The 20276-nt window shown below is 36.3% G+C and overlaps 1 long non-coding RNA gene and 1 pseudogene across 1 annotated transcript; one reads left to right on the forward strand and one right to left on the reverse strand.

The window, feature by feature from the left end:
• Positions 1 to 754: 754 nt before the first annotated feature.
• Positions 755 to 6356, reverse strand: LOC146729886 (uncharacterized). Its single transcript, XR_014927954.1, has 3 exons — positions 6208 to 6356; positions 1616 to 1741; positions 755 to 878 (listed from the first exon to the last, which is right to left on the reverse strand). It is a non-coding gene; the product is annotated as an uncharacterized LOC146729886 (long non-coding RNA).
• A 3893-nt stretch (positions 6357 to 10249) lies between these two features.
• On the forward strand, positions 10250 to 11199 carry LOC144347610 (uncharacterized; annotated as a pseudogene).
• The last annotated feature ends 9077 nt before the right edge of the window (positions 11200 to 20276 follow it).

Consider the following 20276-nt stretch of genomic DNA (forward strand, 5'->3'; position numbering starts at 1 on the left):
TTCATAATGAATTCCACTTAAAAGTGACTGTCATCAGAACAGTGCATGCTGGGAAGGCTCACATAACAAATGTTTACTTAGTTCATAATGAATTTCACTTAAAAGTGACTGTCATCAGAACAGTGAATGCTGGGAAGGCTCACATAACAACAAATGTTTACTTATTTCATAATGAATTCCACTTAAAAGTGACTGACATATGAACAGTGCATGCTGGGAAGGCTTACATAATAACAAATGTTTACTTATTTCATAATGAATTCCACTTAAAAGTGACTGTCATCAGAACAGTGCATGCTGGGAAGGCTGACATAACAAATGTTTACTTAGTTCATAATGAATTCCACTTAAAAGTGACTGTCATCAGAACAGTGCATGCTGGGAAGGCTGACATAACAAATGTTTACTTAGTCCATAATGAATTCCACTTAAAAGTTACTGTCATCAGAACAGTGCATGCTGGGAAGGCTCACATAACAAATGTTTACTTATTTTATAATGAATTCCACTTAAATGTGACTGTCATCAGAACAGTGCATGCTGGGAAGGTACACGTAACAACAAATGTTTACTTATTTCATAAATACCTGCTAAAAGTCAGTTAAACATTGTAAATTTTTGTTTCCAAATTAAGTATTATGCTTGTTTATACGGTTGATTGTTATTGTTATTTATGTTTTTTGTATATCAGTTATTGCATGCTTTATCATATTTTATTGATTTCCTCTTTTCTTCATTTGTTTCCCTCCCAAAGGAGAAGCAGACTTCTCCCCTTTTGCCAATGACAGTTGACACTTCAACTCCAGTAACGTCTTCACTTCAGCTTCAATCTTCACCCTGTCAGCTTTGGCAGTTCTCAATATTTATACCACGCCACCCTGATGAAAAAACATATTCCATGGAGTCCACTCCATTAACAAGAAAGCTACAAGCATGTATGCTTGAAAACATTTTATTAAAAATAAACATTATTGCAAATACATTTTGAATTCCACTGTAATTTAATTGTATAAACATATATATTTTACCATGTAATATGTTATTCAAAATTGACAAGCTAGATCTTCAAATCAACATTATGAAATAATCCACAAGGATGTAATTTCATATTCAATCAGAGAATTTTTCCCAGTTCAGATTTTTGATTATTATGTGAATTTTATGACTTAATGAAAAATTGATAGAAATACATATCAATCAGTCAAAGCCTTCATTGAAATTTTTAAATATATATACAAAAAAACCTATCACACTATTAAAACCTGGAGGGGGAACTCAATCCATTGTGAAAGTATTCTATGTAGCCGAATGCAACGATAAAGGCTGTTGCCATGGAAATAAAAACATTGCAAAATCCTTCAGTAGATGAATTAAAGTAAGATTTTTTGCTTAATTTGGAGTAAGCATTGTATCCATGGGATAGAAAACATGTCTTGGTCTAATTAGGTATCTTCCAATCAATGACTACTAAATGTGACACATCATATGACTGGATAATATCATGTGATCAATTCAAATAATTGTGATTGTTCCTACTATGTTCCTGTGTCACATGATTTATCATGTGATCTATGTCAATCAATGTGATTGGTTCTTCCATTCTCATATGACTTACATGTTCAGTGACTTGAGCTGTCAGTTCTTCCACTATTTTCCCATCATTCATAGCAGTTTGCTGTGAATCACCACATTTGATTGGACTTAAGGATGAAGGCTCTATTTTATTAAAGAGTGGTTTAGGCTGAAAGTAATAAAAATTTTCAATTATACAACCAGTGTTTTGAATGTGTTTATGGAACATTATGTACATGTTGCTGGAATGTTCTCAACATGTTCTAAAAGTGTATCTGTATTGTTCTGTGAATGTGTTCTTAAAATGTTCTCATCATGTTCTAAAAGTTTATCTGGATTGTTCTGTGAATGTGTTTTTAGAATGTTCTTAAAATGTTCTCAATATGATCTGAGAACTTTTTCCTAGAATGTTCTCAACATGATCTGAGAGCATGTTTTTAAAATGTTCTCAACATGTTCTAAAAGTGAATCTGGAATGTTCTGTGAATGCGTTCTTGAAATGTGCTCGAAATGTTCTAACAGTGAATCTGGAATGTTCTTTGAGTGTGTTCTTAGAATGTTCTCAACATGATCTGAAAACGTGTTCTTGAAATGTTCTCAAAATGATCTGAAAATGTGTTCTTGAAATGTTCTCAACATGTCCTGAGAATGTGTTCTTAAAATGTTCAAGTAAGAATTAGGAACAAATCTATAATAAATTTGAAAGTAGACTTTATTATGAATTTAGATTTGAAAGGTTGTATTTTAAAAAAATATATTAATTTGAAATTAATTTTCCTTATCAGCAATTCAAATGTTGTTGTGCTGTGTTGTGGTACTTATGATGTCTGTTGTTGTGTTGTACTTCCATTTGTTTTTGTGTTGTTGTACTTACGTTGTGTGTTGTGTTGTACTTATGTTGCTTGCTGATGTGGTACTTACATTGTTTGTTATTGTGTTGTAATATCATTTGTTGTATTGTTGTACTTGTGCTGCTTGTTGTTGTTTTGTGGTACTTACATTCTTTGTTGTGTTGTAGTACTCACATTGTTTGTTGTGTTGTGATACTTACATTCTTTGTTGTTGTGTTGTTATACTTACAATGTTTGTTGTTGTGTTGTACTTATGTTGTTTGTTGTTGTGTTGTGGTACTTACATTCTTTGTTGTCTTGTGGTACTTACATTCTTTGTTGTTGTGTTGTTGTACTTACATTGTTTGTTGTGTTGTTGTACTTACATTGTTTGTTGTGTTGTGGTACTTACATTGTTTGTTGTTATGTTGTGGTACTTACATTGTTTGTTATGTTGTGGTACTTACATTGTTTGTTGTTATGTTGTGGTACTTACATTGTTTGTTATGTTGTGGTACTTACATTGTTTGTTATGTTGTTGTACTTACATTGTTTGTTGTGTTGTGGTACTTACATTCTTTGTTGTTGTGTAGTTGTACTTACATTGTTGTAGCATTGTTGTACTTACATTCTTTGTTATTGTGTTGTGGTATTCACATTCTTTGTTGTGTTGTGTTGTGTTGTACTCGCATTATTTGTTGTTGTGTTGTTGTACTTACAATGTTCGTTGTTGTGTTGTGGTACTTACATTCTTTGTTGTTGTGTTGTGTTGTACTTCTGTTGTTTGTCATTGTGTTGTACTTACGTTGTTTGTTGTGTTGTTGTACTCGCATTGTTTGTTTTTGTGTTGCTGTGCCATACTCATCAGTCCCACATATATATAACATATTGTGATTTTGTTATCGACAATATCTGAAAAAAAAATATGTTCAATTTTAGGTGTGTTTTGTGTCCACTGTAATTCAATCTATTATGACTGAGACAACTGGTACAACACATTACAAATGACAATGTATAAGTTATTTTTGTCAAAATCATGTATGCAATCAATCTGAGGTCAGAGATCAATCCCTCGACAACTGGTACTACACCATACAAGTTTTTTGTCAAAATCATACCAAGACTGGAATAAATACCCCTCCTCTATACACTATACAGGGACTGGAATAAATACCCCCTCTATAAACTATACAGGGACTGGAATAAATACCCCTCCTCTATACACTATACAGGGACTGGAATAAATACCCCCTCTATACACTATACAGGGACTGGAATAAATACCCCATCTATACACTATACAGGGACTGGGATTAATACCTCCCCTCTATACACTATACAGGGATTGGAATAAATACCCCTCCTCTATACACTATACAGGGACTGGGATAAATACCTTCTCTATACACTATACAGAGACTGGAATAAATACCCCTCCTCTATAACTATACAGGGACTGGAATAAATACCCTCTCTATGCACTTCACAGGGACTGGGATAAATACCTTCTCTATACGCTATACAGGGACTGGAATAAATACCCCCTCTATACACTATACAGTGACTGGAATAAATACCCCTCCTCTATACACTATACAGGGACTGGGATAAATATCCCCCTCCCTCTATACACTATACAGGGACTGGAATAAATATCCCCCCTCTATACACTATACAGGGACTGGGATTAATACCTCCCCTCTATACACTATACAGGGATTGGAATAAATACTCCTCCTCTATACACTATACATGGACTGGGATAAATATCTTCTCTATACACTATACAGAGACTGGAATAAATACCCCTCCTCTATACACTATACAGGGACTGGAATAAATACCCCCTCTATGCACTTCACAGGGACTGGGATAAATACCTTCTCTATACACTATACAGGGACTGGAATAAATACCCCCTCTATACACTATACAGTGACTGGAATAAATACCCCTCCTCTATACACTATACAGGGACTGGGATAAATATCCCCCTCCCTCTATACACTATACAGGGACTGGAATAAATATCCCCCCCTCTATACACTATACAGGGACTGGGATTAATACCCCTCCCCTCTCTACACTATACAGAGACTGGAATAAATACCCCCTCTATACACTATACAGGGACTGGAATAAATACCCCCTCTATAAACTATACTGGGACTGGAATAAATACCCCTACTCTATACACTATACAGGGACTGGAATAAATACCCCTACTCTATACGCTATACAGGGACTGGAATAAATACCCCTCCATACACTATACAGGGACTGGAATAAATACCTTCTCTATACACTATACAGGGACTGGAATAAATGCCCCTTCTATTGACTATACAGGGACTGGGATTAATACCCCTCCCCTCTATATACTATACAGGGACTGGAATAAATACCCCCTCTATACACTATATCGAGACTGGAATAAATACCCCTCCTCTATACACTATACAGGGACTGGAATAAATACCCCTCCTCTATACACTATACAGGGACTGGGGATAAATATCCCCTCGCTCTATACACTATACAGGGACTGGAATAAATATCCCCCCTCTATACACTATACAGGGACTGGGATTAATACCCCTCCCCTGTATACAGTATACAGGGACTGGAATAAATACCCCCTCTATATACTATACAGGGACTGGAATAAATACCCCTCCTCTATACACTATACAGGGACTGGGATAAATACCCTCTCTGGACACATGTCACATGATCACAACTTAAATGTGTAAACATTATACTTTAATTAATTCAGACCGAGATATTTAAAGAAGATGTGAATTTGTAAATTATTTTATAATAATTTAACACTTAATAAAATTTTTCTGTTGAAAGACGATGTTTGAAATTTGAATACAAATAAAACTAATAGAAAAAAGTTTATATGGTGATACATATTTCTTTACATTGTAACTTGTGTATTTTTATGTACATCCTATCTTTGACTGAAGCAGGTGATGTAATGATGTGGTCGTTGAAAAATTGGAAAAGACCTCTTCACCATGAATCCTAACCCTTACACTCCAGCCCCAATGCAATTCTATATGCCCCTCCAAATAATTATAAGTGACATACCCAAAGAGGAGTATATATAATTGATATGGAGGAGGGGTACTGGAGGAACAGAGTTAGAATTACAGCTATGGGGGAGGGAGCCAAAGAACTCTTACCTAGTACATATTCACTCCAACTTTATTCACCAAGTTTTAATCCTGTTGAACATGTCGTTTTATAACTGTATCGCCAACGTAACTAATGATTATGTAAATTATATGCAAATTAGCCGCCACTCTGAGAGATTTTTCTGGGGAGAACACTGCGTGTACATTAGTTCGCCCTGATTAACACAGTGATATGCGTAGAGCTAGTAAAATGGCAGTGTGTTCAGGGCTTTCATTAATTACACATGTAATACAGTTGAAGTTTAATACATTCGATCAAAGCTCCAACCATAATTAGGCCAAACAAAAATGTTTTGTTGCCCTCAGCGATCGACCGAAACATATGAAATGTCGGGTCGCATTTTATTTCCCATATTCCTCGGCTATTTACAATACCCTTCGTTTTCACGAATTAAAAAAAAAATCCGACCGACCGACCTAATTTCAATTTTCCGACTTGAGGGCAACATAAGTTGTTTTTTGGCCTTACAGCACAGGCGCTCGGAACTATGCCGATCTCACTTTAGGTAATTTTTTTATTAGCCAAGAAACGTTCCGAGCGCCTGTGCCTTACAGTAAAACAATTGTCAGATCTGGACGAGGTAAATGACATGAGAACTCACCGATGTGTTCAGCTTCCATGCCACTTTCAAGTAATGTTGATTTCCTCGATCGCAATACAGCTTCATATATATGTCATTTCAAGATATTGGTAGTTATCTATAAGTAACATGCAGTATATTATCAGTTTCAATATTCTTACAACACGCTGGTTCGTTTACATTTCAACCGGTAGTAAAGCTGGGAGGTGTTGTCGTCGTAGATGGCGTATTCGCTGTTGCCGAGCAACAAGATATAATCCAATGATAACGGCAAGTTGACGAAAATGTGAAAAATGCAGTGTGCATTGTTAGTTTTTTGTTTTGTCGAAATATATTAAAAATTAAAAAAAAACGACAAAATTGTAAATGATGTAAATTTCATCAAGGCAATAACGGCTTTTATGGAAATTTATAAAATATTGTTAAAACATTACCTCCATCCCTAAACGCCTTGTGATTGGTCTGGTTGTTTTCAAACGTTATTTGAAATTAGTAAAACATTTTAAATATGTTTTATATAAGAAATTCATACGTTCATGAAATTAACAGAAATGAATGAACAGTTCATTATCAACTAGACTTGATTTCAAGTCTTAGTGTTCTTTTGAAATAAATAGCCTTTAAAAATACGAAATAATGAAATGTTCAGTGTGATGAAAGTTTTCAGATCATAGTCCTTCTGTAAACTGTCCATAAACTGAAATTATACGTACATGTTTGTGTGGTGACGGATGTGGTAAAGATTTGCCAAATAATCTATTTAGACAATCCGAAAATCAACGCAATTTCACTGTTTTTAGGTTCATGAACTTGGAGGAAATGAGTTAACGCGTTCACGTGAATTTAACTCAGCGGATTTTACTTCTCAACAAAAGTAGCGAAATTGAAAACCAGCCAATAATAAATGCGACTACAGAATATGTCTCACTAGAGTATCTGAGTGGCGGTACAGTGGTTACAAAGCCGACTGTTTACTTAGCCGCATAGTTCAGAGGTCAGATTCAATCTGATTTAATTCTGATGTATGCATGCAATTTTTAACTTGATATATCCTAAATTCGTGTACTCTATTTTGTGATTATTATTACACCCATCTTAGTTCGTACTAGTTTAACTATTGGACAGGGAGCAGAAAACTTAATTATATTTTAATATTTCTTGAAGGGCGGAAGTCGTCGCGCTGCGCGTGTTCAACATTTGCGTTAATAAAAATTGATTTAAACCACAATACGATGCGCTCCTCTAATACAATCACAAGTATGAGGTTTGACCTGGGCGCGCCTTGCACTAATTACCGCCGGTGATTTCGATACATTCCAATCACAGGAAAATACCTAATTAAATGTTGGTAATATCTCAGTTTGTACTCTACGCAACTACGCAACAGTCAAAGTCGCCATCTTTGTTTTATGAGACCCAGTATTGTATCTTTTTTCTCCTGCGTAATTTACATTTGTATTTCCCGCTTACGTGTTTTCTCTCACGTTCGATACGCACCTATATAAAGGGCTAGTTTTGGAGTTTCGGGGTTCCTTGTTCATGTGTTACATGTTTCTATATAAGTTTGTTAAGCAATAAACCATACCGTGTTTTTTTTGCATCTACATTTGACCGTTGTTTATTCTGTCATCAGTCACTACCAAAACGTACTACTCTATCCCCCACAAATGTCTCAACTGCCGGAACTTCATATAAATAGACTAAAATGAAGTATAAATTAAGTTAATTGATTATTAAAAATAAATAATTCAACACAAATTTAAAAAAACAAAAATGCTCAAAATAGTATTTTATTATCCTATCGTCTACTAGTGTACACGTGGTATTGTATATATTGGGTTTGGGAGACTGGTTGCAATTAGCATACCATAAACAAAAACACGGTAGCGGAAGTGACGTCATTGTGGCCTGCACATAAATATCTGTGACTGGCTTACAGAGTGACATACATTACGGCCAGTACAAGCGGTGTGTATCTTAGCCACAGAGACGCTAACATTCCATGCCTAGGGGGTATCTTAGCCACAGAGACGCTAACATTCCATGCCTAGGGTGTATCTTAGCCACAGAGACGCTAACATTCCATGCCTAGGGGGTGTCTTAGCCACAGAGACGCTAACATTCCATGCCTAGGGGGTATCTTAGCCACAGAGACGCTTAAATTCCATGCCTAGGGGGTATCTTAGCCACAGAGACGCTAACATTCCATGCCTAGGGGGTATCTTAGCCACAGAGACGCTAACATTCCATGCCTAGGGGGTATCTTAGCCACAGAGACGCTAACATTCCATGCCTAGGGGGTATCTTAGCCACAGAGACGCTAACATTCCATGCCTAGGGGGTATCTTAGCCACAGAGACGCTAACATTCCATGCCTAGTGGGTATCTTAGCCACAGAGACGCTAACATTCCATGCCTAGTGGGTATCTTAGCCACAGAGACGCTAACAGAAGGAGAAGTTTGTTATGTTGAGATTATTAGCAAGTAAGTTTACAAGTCCCTGTGACCATAACTACTGGTACCTCTTGACACGAATCCCACAAAGAGAAAGGTCACTGATGTGTTCTATGTCTTTATGAACTAACATGGGCACAAAAATGTCTGTACATTTAATAGAAGATAAACTTGTAAAAAACTATGATTTAGTGCTTTTTGATGAGAATTGGACATTGGGCAGTCATATTGAATCAAATTACAACAAATAATGTTCATGTTGATGTATCTATTGGTATACTGTCGTGCAAAATTGATACCGAAATGTAGGCATGGGTATCATGAAAAACAAAAAGGCCACCAGTCAGCCATATTAGTTTGAATTACAAAAATTTATGACATGCAACTATAATCCAATATGTATGATCATCATACCAACTTTGATCCAAATTGGCCTAGTCATCTCTGAGAAACAGCGTCGGACATGTAAAAGTTACTATTTAGCACTTTTACATGGAAATTGGACATTGGCCAGCCATCTTGAATTCAATCACAAAAATCATGTTGGTGCAGATATATTTCTTGGTTACTATCTTTATACAAAATTTGAACAGAAACGTTCATTGCGTTCAAGATAAAGTAGCATGGGTATAATGAAAAACAAAATGGCCACCAGTCAGCCATATTAGTTTGAATCATAAAAATATATGACATGCAACTATAATCCAATATGTATGATCATCATACCAACTTTTATCCAAATTGGCCTAGTCATCTCTGAGAAACAGCGTCGGACATGTAAAAATTACTATTTAGCACTTTTACATGGAAATTGGACATTGGCCAGCCATCTTGAATTCAATCACAAAAATCATGTTGGTGCAGATGTATTTCTTGGTTACTATCTTTATACAAAATTTGAACAGAAACGTTCAATGCATTCAAGATAAAGTAGCATGGGTACCATGAAAAACAAGTTGGCATCAAATTGATATGTCAGATCACAACATTTTGGACGGAGACTGTGTCATTAACAATGACTTGTTTTATTAGAATTTACATGACTTGCAAAAAAACTCAAAGCTGGAATTCTTTATAACACTTCAAAATATAACATTCAGTATGAACATGAAGCTTCATAGTATGCAACTTATTTTTTTCCTATTGAAATCTCTTTTGAATCTTCTACCTTGAAACTGTATTGTAAGAAAACCCCATGTAGGTTTTCCCAATCTAAACTTGAAATTCCATGGTTTGTCTTTCTTTGTTCTCGGGTTGTTTATTTTAGTGGGGATGTTAATGTGCTGTTAATCCGGGAGTTCATACCTACTATGAACTTGCAAAACGTAGGTATAAATAGAGCTAGAAAGGGCAGACTGGGTAAACCCAGGTATGACCTAAGTGTTTGAATATGGGGTCACCTCCTATCTTGTAAACAATATCATTGGTATTTGTTTACATCAAGTTTCTTAAATATTCTGATCATAAACACTCATCATACATTACTTTTCCCTTATAAATGCAAATTACCTGGTAATTTGAGTATTTGTATTTGACCTTGTTCAACTAGAAATGATATGTATTATTATTTGCAGTGCTTGAAAAGTTGAGTACCAGAAATATGACAAACATGGAACAACACAGTCTGCATACTGAGAAAGCACACCAATGTAAAGAATGCAACAAGTGTTTTACCAGTAAAAGCAATCTGAAAAAACACATGAGGGTGCATACTGGTGAGAAACCATACCAATGTAAAGAATGCAACACATGTTTTACTCAGAAAAGCAACCTGAAAACACACATGAGAGTGCATACTGGTGAGAAACCATACCAATGTAAAGAATGTGACAAGTGTTTTATCAATACAAGCAATCAGAAAAAACACATGAGGGTGCATACTGGTGAGAAACCATACCAATGTAAAGAGTGCAACAAGTGTTTTACTCGGAAAGGCCACGTGAAAAGACACCTGAGACTGCATATTGGCGAGAAACCATACCAATGTAAAGTTTGTGACAAGTGTTTTATCAATACGAGCAACCAGAAAAAACACATGAGGATGCATACTGGTGAGAAACCATACCAATGTAAAGAGTGCAACAAGTGTTTTACTCAGAAAGGCACTCTGAAAACACACATGAGAGTGCATACTGGTGAGAAACCATACCAATGTAAAGAATGCAACGAGTGTTTTACTCAGAAAGTCACTCTGAAAACACACATGAGAGTGCATACTGGTGAGAAACCATACAAATGTAAAGAATGCAACAAGTGTTTTACCCGGAAAGGCGACCTAAAACACACATGAGAGTGCATACTGGTGAGAAACCATACCAATGTCAAGAATGCAACAAGTGCTTTAACCGGAGAAGCCACCTGAAAACACACATGAGAGTGCATTCTGGTGAACAGCCATATCAATGTAAAGAATGCAACAAGTTTTATAAAAACAAATGTAGCCTGAAAACACACACGAAAGTGCATTTTGTTCAGCAACGTCACAGTATTAGAAAGTTAGAAGAAACAGAGAATGATGTTATATATATAGTTATCACAGAATTATACTGGGCTTCATAAAGGAAAAATATCCAGGTGTATATGTACCTCAGGTAGACCTCTCTCACATTTGTTCATTTCATAATATCTTCAATTCTTATTTCGATTTTAATAAATATCTTTGGTACAAAGTGATATTTTCAACTTCTTGTTGAATACCGCAAGTCTGATTGCTTTGATATTATATATTCTACTCAAAGCAATTTAAGGAACACTCGAATATTCACAGTTACACCAAGATTATTTATTTCAGATAAACCCATTTGATCACATAATAGACGTGAAACATCTGCACAATGAAACAGATGATAATGACTGCATGTAATCATTCCACATTTCGTTACATGAGTTCTGAAAGAGAGAGGGGCTGAAAATAAAAATCCCAGTTCATGGAACATTTCAAAATGGGTGTGACCACCTCTTGCATAAACAATTGCAGCACAACATCGATAGGTGAAGTCTGTTATTAAACAATCGGAAAGCAGTGTTGTACCAACGCAATCCCCCGGGAATCCCCAAACTCATTCTGCTAACCCAATGCGGAAGTGAATTGTAGATGTCAAAGTATGGTCTGTTTGAATTAATCTTGGCAGCAAAAAAACAGCATGTTTTGTTTTCAAAATAGGGTAATTAAAGATTTCTTAATGGTAAATTGAATATGGAATGAAATATTGTTGACAGGTCATTGTCGAAATCATGTTTACACATGGTCACTATACGTGCACCTTTGTTCGTGTATAGGTTTCTAATTAGATATTGTTTGTTGTTACTCGTCCCTCATGTAGCTCGACCATCCGTATCTTGAAGTAGGAAAGGCATTGACACACAAAGGAGATCTTACTTCAACAATACAAATATAATCTCCAAATACTTCTAAACTGAATTACAATATTTGGTACTCTGCTACATCAGATCATTATTACTAATTGTCTAGGGAGTAACTTACCTCAGTTACACGTTTTCTAGCTTACATTCGTCTTAATGTAAGTAAAAACGATTTGGGATCTATCTCCGTCGAGGGCTAACAGAGAACTGACTTTTCTGTCTAAATGTTGTAGAAAAAGAACATATATCAGAGCGTAAAATATTACAGTCACAAGAGGGCGTAAATACACAAATTTGAACGTACAATAAAAATACAATATAACTAAATGGCGGCTACATTCCAGCCTCTAAATATGATCTTGATAACATTCTAATAAAATTCAAAAATACAGAATAAATAATGAAAACGAAACTTAATAAAATTCGAAAGGAACTTAAAAAAATGTACGTATTCTTCAAATGGTCCAGGAAATTCTACCAGATTTTTATTACTATGATGGTTCTGCACTCTGTTCTTCTGCAACGTTTCTGAATGTTCTATGGTTGAAAAAGTGTGTTTGATGGGCCCACTTCAATGTAAATCCATACTAATGTACCAAAATTTCAACTCTTAGTCTGTCAGGATTTACTATCATTCTTTTTATATTGCTATCAAACTGACTTATCATAAGCCTGTTACAATATTTTATAATTGATCTTTACCATTGCTCTCCTCACAAGATTATTTTTATCAGGCATAACTTTGACTATAATACCCATTGGCCAAACACATCTAGGAGTGTTGTAATCTTTAATTAGACGTGAATTGTATAGGTAAATTCAGTGGATGGTTTGTCTTGTATGAGAGGTTTGCTTGTCTCAATCAACTGCCTACCCGTAACAGACTACTAGTATATGTTCCTAATACAGGATCCAATCTGTACGCTTCACATACTTCTCTTTTCCATTATGACAAATTCTTCTGCAAAGACTGTGTTGTTCAAATTTAATGATAGCCAGTTCAGCATCACGCATGTCTTGTACAGTCAACACAGAATCTACATTCTGCTTAATTAACCCTACAGCTTGGTGTTCATGCTCCCATCGGATATTCAACTTTTTTTGGAACTTCAAAAGCCATGCAACTGCCTTCCTTAGCTGGAACCAATTTGAGTAATGTTGTATTAACTCAGCAAATGGATTTGTAATCAACACTGACAGTGTTAACCTTTAGTTTGGTCTTCACCTCTTGGTCACCTTGTGTGTCAGAATTAGTTTGGGGCTATCTTTCTTGAGACTCGTGGTCCATAAATGCATTGACTATTTTCGAGAAAGTCATCAATAGACTGTTCTCGTGAACATTCATCTGCTGGTTGTCCTTAGTGTTCACATATGACCACTGCTCAGGTACTGATCCTTCTCGTATCAGTGCCACTCTGTTTTCAACTGATGTGTGAAATCTTGTATGGTCGTTATTTATGTACCGAAGCACAGTGATGCTATCGGTCCAGTAAAATGTCTCATCCACTTTCATTTCCATCTCTTTCTGTATGAGTTTATTCTGTTTCACTGACAATGTTGCTGATGTCAACTCTAATCGTGGAATAGTCATTTGTTTCATTGGTGCCACTCTGGCTTTGCCTGTTAGAATAATACAATTAACTTGTCCATTCTGATTCACCATCCTAATGTATTACACTGCACCATAACCCAATTCACTGGCATCGGAAAAATGTTGTAACTAGGTATTTATTGGTTTACCAAATTTTCTGGTTTCAGGCATCTATTAATCTTGAAGTTCTATTCCAACTTACGTAGGTCCTCCAGCCACTTATTCAATTTGTTTTCAATTATTCAATGCTGTTTGGCAGGAATTTCAGCATCCCAGTTCAACTAACTTTTACACAGGTATTGGAGTATAACTTTGGCTGGCAGAAGCACGTGAGCTACAAACCCCAATGGGTCAAACACAGAGCTGACAATACTCTATGCCTCCTCTGGTAGTTGTCTTTTCTTTGATGCAGTTCCTGAAACCAAATGTGTCGGCTTCCACATCCCACTGCATGCCTAGAGCTCATTCTACTGGCAACTCATCCATTTGTAAGTTCAAGTTTTTAACTTCTTTAGCTCTCTCCTCTTTTCGTATTGCTCTCAGTACCCGTCTATAATTCTTATCCATTTGGTAAATCTGAAGCCACCTTCCTTACAAAATGTCATGATATTCTTAGCCAAAGTTATTCCCTTTTTCATTGTAGGCACAGATTTTAGCATATCTTCACCATAGAAATTGTTTCGTATACTATCAACAACTAAGGCTTCTGTATTTGAACTATCTTCAGCTGTCTTTTTTTAAAGCGTAATTGGCACAGCTTGGCGATGAAGTTGCTCCAAAGATATGAACTTTCATCCTATACTCTACTGTAGGCATTCTAGTATCACCATCAGGTCACCACAGAAAACGTTGAAAATCTTTCTACTCTGTGATATGTTAACTTGTGAAAACATACTTTCTATGTCGGATATCAATGCAACTGGTTCTAGACGAGAACGTATCAATCACCTACTCATGTGTTGGTTAGATCAGGACCTTGTTACAACTCCTTGTTGAGTGATGTCCCCTGGAATTCAGAACTGCAATCGAATACAACCCTCAGTTTCTTCTTTTGTGGATGTTGTACACCATGATGTGGAATATACCACTTCGTGCCCTCTTTTCCCGGCAGTTCTTCTAATGATACTGACTCAGCATAACCTTTGGCAAATACAGTTTCCATAAACTGAATATATTCCTGGTGATATGACAGATCTCTCTGTAATATCTTTCTCAGCTGTTTCAGTCGCTGTTCGGCAGTTTGTCTATTGTCTGGCATCTGGCCATCTTCATTACGAAGTGGCAATGGTACTTGGTAATGTCCATTTATGTGTTGTACTTTGGCTTTCATGATTTCCATGAACTTGTTGTCTGTAATTGACCTCTCTGGCTTGTCACCAATAATTCTTTCTGGAAATTCTAAATTGAAGTAATTGGTTGACTGTTGATTTAGTTTTTATCCAATTTGAATTCTGAACTGTGTTGACTTGAGTCTTTGTGACCAGCCCCTTTCAGGGATCCATGAACAGCCTATCCTAAAACAGTCTTTACAGAATAAGGACCATTATCTTCGCTGTTTATTGCTTCCCTTGGCTCAAAAGCTTTGGGCGAACTGTTAATCAACAAGCCAATATCTGCATCTATACTTGGTAGATATACTTCTTTCAGGTATGACCAACACTGTATGTCTCGCTGTGTCAAAATATCCTCTTTAGATACAGGTATCTCATCTGTGTCTTAACAATGGAAAAGTCGATTCTAGGTTCACAATCATTCAAATTCATGACTTCTAGGTCCTTAATTGCATAACTGTCTGTTCCTTTACATCCAGTTACAGTGTGTAGATTCAGCTTTGTTAGCTCCGCTGTCGACTTTGTCGAGCAGACCTTATCATATGAGTGATTTGAGTCCATTGTCGTCTGTGTCAATGTTTTCCTTTTTCGACTTCTTCTTGAAAAATACAAGCCTGAATGCTTTGATACTTGGTGTATATTTACCTTGGGTAGAATAAAATGAATAAAATGAATAAAATCCATTTGAAGCCTCCCATGTTAGCAGACTGTCATGTGAGCCCGCCGTAATATGTACAAACACACCCAGAAAATGTGAAAAGTAATTAAAAAGTTGGTGGATTTGGGTGTATATTCCCACTAAGACATTTCACATAGAACCCCGCAGTTAAATTTAGAACGAAAATATGAAAAATCTAATATAGCTATTTATATTAGCAGATTGCATCACTGCCCAAGCGCAAAGTGATTAACAAAGTGCAAACAAAGTTGTGAAAAGCTCGTGCAAAGTTGTCAGATTTACATGGAAATGTTACCTATGTTGTTACATTATCGTGACTAGCAGTTAAATGTTCGCGATAGTGAATAAATATGTCGTAAAAGTCGTTTGAATATCACAGTGGCCCCGAAGGATGTAGAATTTTGAAACACTTCAAAACATTAAATGGCCGCCAATAACGGTAAATTTTAAAGGACTCGGATAGATGAGTGGTCAGGTGATCGACCTATTATGAAAGTAAAGTTTAATCGGTCGTGGTTAGTACTTGCATGGGAGACAACCTGAGCAAACTAGCCGGTAAGTTTTTTTTTTTTTGCAGTCTGCACCTGTTTGGTTTAAGCTGTTAAAACAGCGTGCAAAATTGTCCAAAGCGATTGCAAAGTTGGTAGATTTGCGTGTTTACTTGACCTAAGTTGTTTTTATATCGAACCCTGCAGTTATAACGTATGAAAAATGAATAAAATCCATTTGAAGCCACCCATGTTAGCAGACTGTCATGTGCGCCCGCCGTAATATGTACAAACACACTCTAAAAATGTGAAAAACAATTAAAAAGTTGGTGGATTTGCGTGTATATTCCCCTATGATATTTCATATAGAACCCCGCAGTTAAATTTAGAACGAAAATATGAAAAATCTAATATAGCTATTTATATTAGCAGATTGCATCACTGCCCAAGCGCAAAGTGATTAACAAAGTGCTTACAAAGTTGCGAAAAACTCGTGCAAAGTTGTCAGATTTACATGGAAATGTTACCTATGTTGTTACATTATAGAGACCAGCAGTTAAATGTTCGCGAAAGTGAATAAATATGTCGTAAAAGTCGTTTGAATATCACAGTGGCCCCGAAGGATGTAGAATTTTGAAACACTTCCAAACATTAAATGGCCGCCAATAACGATAAATTTCAAAGGACTCTGATAGATGAATGGTCAGGTGATCGACCTATTAAGAAAGTAAAGTTTAATCGGTCGTGGTTAGTAATTGCATGGGAGACAACCTGAGCAAACCAGCCGGTAAGTTTTTTTTTTTTTTTTGCAGTCTGCACCTGTTTGGTTTAAGCTGTTAAAACAGCGAGCAAAGTTGTCCAAAGCGATTGCAAAGTTGGTAGATTTGCGTGTTTACTTGACCTAAGTTGTTTTTATATCGAACCCTGCAGTTATAACGTATGAAAAATGAATAAAATCCATTTGAAGCCTCCCATGTTAGCAGACTGTCATGTGAGCCCGCCGTAATATGTACAAACACACCCTAAAAATGTGAAAAGCAATTGAAAAGTTGGTGGATTTGCGTGTATATTCCCCCTAAGACATTTCGTATAGAACCCCACAGTTAAATTTAGAACGAAAATATGAAAAATCTAATATAGCTATTTATATTAGCAGATTGCATCGCTGCCCAAGCTCGAAGTGATTAACAAAGTGCTTACAAAGTTGTGAAAAGCTCGTGCAAAGTTGTCAGATTTACATGGAAATGTTACCTATGTTGTTATATTATCGAGACAAGCAGTTAAATGTTCGCGAAAGTGAATAAATATGTCGTAAAAGTCGTTTGAATATCACCGTGGCCCCCGAAGGATGTAGAATTTTGAAATACTTCAAAACATTAAATGGCCGCCAATAACGGTAAATGTCAAAGGACTCTGATAGATGAGTGGTCAGGTGATCGACCTATTATGAAAGTAAAGTTTAATCGGTCGTGGTTAGTACTTGCATGGGAGACAATCTGAGCAAACTAGCCGGTAAGTTTTTTTTTTGCAGTCTACACCTGTTTGGTTTAAGCTGTTAAAACAGCGTGCAAAGTTGTCCAAAGCAATTGCAAAGTTGGTAGATTTGCGTGTTTACTCGACCTAAGTTGTTTTCATATCGAACCCTGCAGTTATAACGTATGAAAAATGAATAAAATCCATTTGAATCCTCCCATGTTAGCAGACTGTTAAGTGAGCCCGCAGGAATATGTACAAACACTAACACATCCAAAAAATGTGAAAAGCAATTAAAAAGTTGGTGGATTTGCGTGTATATTCCCCCTAAGACATTTCATATAGAACCCCGCAGTGAAATTTAGAACGAAAATATGAAAAATCTAATATAGCTATTTATATTGGCAGATTGCATCGCTGCCCAAGCGCAAAGTGATTAACAAAGTGCTTACAAAGTTGTAAAAAGCTCGTGCAAAGTTGTCAGATTTACATTGAAATGTTACCTATGTTGTTACATTATCGAGACCAGCAGTTAAATGTTCGCGAAAGTGAATAAATATGTCGTAAAAGTCGTTTGAATATCGCTGTGGCCCCCGATGGATGTAGAATTTTGAAATACTTCAAAACACTAAGTTGCCGCCAATAACGGTAAATTTCAACGAACTCTGATAGATGAATGGTCAGGTGATCGACCTATTATGAAAGTAAAGTTTAATCGGTCGTGGTTAGTACTTGCATGGGAGACAATCTGAGCAAACTAGCCGGTAAGTTTTTTTTTTGCAGTCTACACCTGTTTGGTTTAAGCTGTTAAAACAGCGTGCAAAGTTGTCCAAAGCAATTGCAAAGTTGGTAGATTTGCGTGTTTACTCGACCTAAGTTGTTTTCATATCGAACCCTGCAGTTATAACGTATGAAAAATGAATAAAATCCATTTGAATCCTCCCATGTTAGCAGACTGTTAAGTGAGCCCGCAGGAATATGTACAAACACTAACACATCCTAAAAATGTGAAAAGCAATTAAAAAGTTGGTGGATTTGCGTGTATATTCCCCCTAAGACATTTCATATAGAACCCCGCAGTGAAATTTAGAACGAAAATATGAAAAATCTAATATAGCTATTTATATTGGCAGATTGCATCGCTGCCCAAGCGCAAAGTGATTAACAAAGTGCTTACAAAGTTGTAAAAAGCTCGTGCAAAGTTGTCAGATTTACATTGAAATGTTACCTATGTTGTTACATTATCGAGACCAGCAGTTAAATGTTCGCGAAAGTGAATAAATATGTCGTAAAAGTCGTTTGAATATCGCTGTGGCCCCCGATGGATGTAGAATTTTGAAATACTTCAAAACACTAAGTTGCCGCCAATAACGGTAAATTTCAACGAACTCTGATAGATGAATGGTCAGGTGATCGACCTATTAAGAAAGTAAAGTTTAATCGGTGGTGGTTAGTACTTGCATGGGAGACAACCTGAGCAAACTAGCCGGTAAGTTTTTTTTTTTTTTTTGCAGTCTGCACCTGTTTGGTTTAAGCTGTTAAAACAGCGTGCAAAGTTGTCCAAAGCGATTGCAAAGTTGGTAGATTTGCGTGTTTACTTGACCTAAGTTGTTTTTATATCGAACCCTGCAGTTTTAACGTATGAAAAATGAATAAAATCCATTTGAAGCCTCCCATGTTAGCAGACTGTCATGTGAGCCAGCCGTAATATGTACAAACACACCCTAAAATGTGAAAAGCAATTAAAAGGTTGGTGGATTTGCGTGTATATACCCCCTAAGACATTTTATATAGAACCCCGCAGTTAAATTTAGAACGAAAATATGAAAAATCTAATATAGCTATTTATATTAGCAGATTGTATCACTGCCCAAGCGCAAAGTGACTAACAAAGTGCTTACACAGTTGTGAAAAGCTCGTGCAAAGTTGTCAGATTTACATGGAAATGTTACCTATGTTGTTACATTATCGAGACCAGCAGTTAAATGTTCGCGAAAGTGAATAAATATGTCGTAAAAATCGTTTGAATATCGCAGTGGCCCCCGATGGATGTAGAATTTTGAAATACTTCAAAACACTAAATGGCCGCCAATAACGGTAAATTTCAAAGGACTCTGATAGATGAGTGGTCAGGTGATCGACCTATTATGAAAGTAAAGATTATTCGGTCGTGGTTAGTACTTGCATGGGAGACAACCTGAGCAAACTAGCCGGTAAGTTTTTTTTTTTTTTTTTTTGCAGTCTGCACCTGTTTGGTTTAAGCTGTTAAAACAGCGTGCAAAGTTGTCCAAAGCGATTGCAATGTTGGTAGATTTGCGTGTTTACTTGACCTAAGTTGTTTTTATATCGAACCCTGCAGTTTTAAAGTATGAAAAATGAATAAAATCCATTTGAAGCCTCCCATGTTAGCAGACTGTCATGTGAGCCAACCGTAATATGTACAAACACACCCTAAAAATGTGAAAAGCAATTAAAAGGTTGGTGGATTTGCGTGTATATTCCCCCTAAGACATTTCATATAGAACCCCGCAGTTAAATTTAGAACGAAAATATGAAAAATCTAATATAGCTATTTATATTAGCAGATAGCATCACTGCCCAAGCGCAAAGTGCTTAACAAAGTGCTTACAAAGTTGTGAAAAGCTCGTGCAAAGTTGTCAGATTTACATGGAAATGTTACCTATGTTGTTACATTATCGAGACCAGCAGTT

The sequence above is a fragment of the Saccoglossus kowalevskii genome, chromosome 20, assembly GCF_978046115.1.
Source record: "Saccoglossus kowalevskii chromosome 20, keSacKowa6.1, whole genome shotgun sequence".
In the NCBI taxonomy this organism is placed as follows: Eukaryota; Metazoa; Hemichordata; class Enteropneusta; family Harrimaniidae; genus Saccoglossus; species Saccoglossus kowalevskii.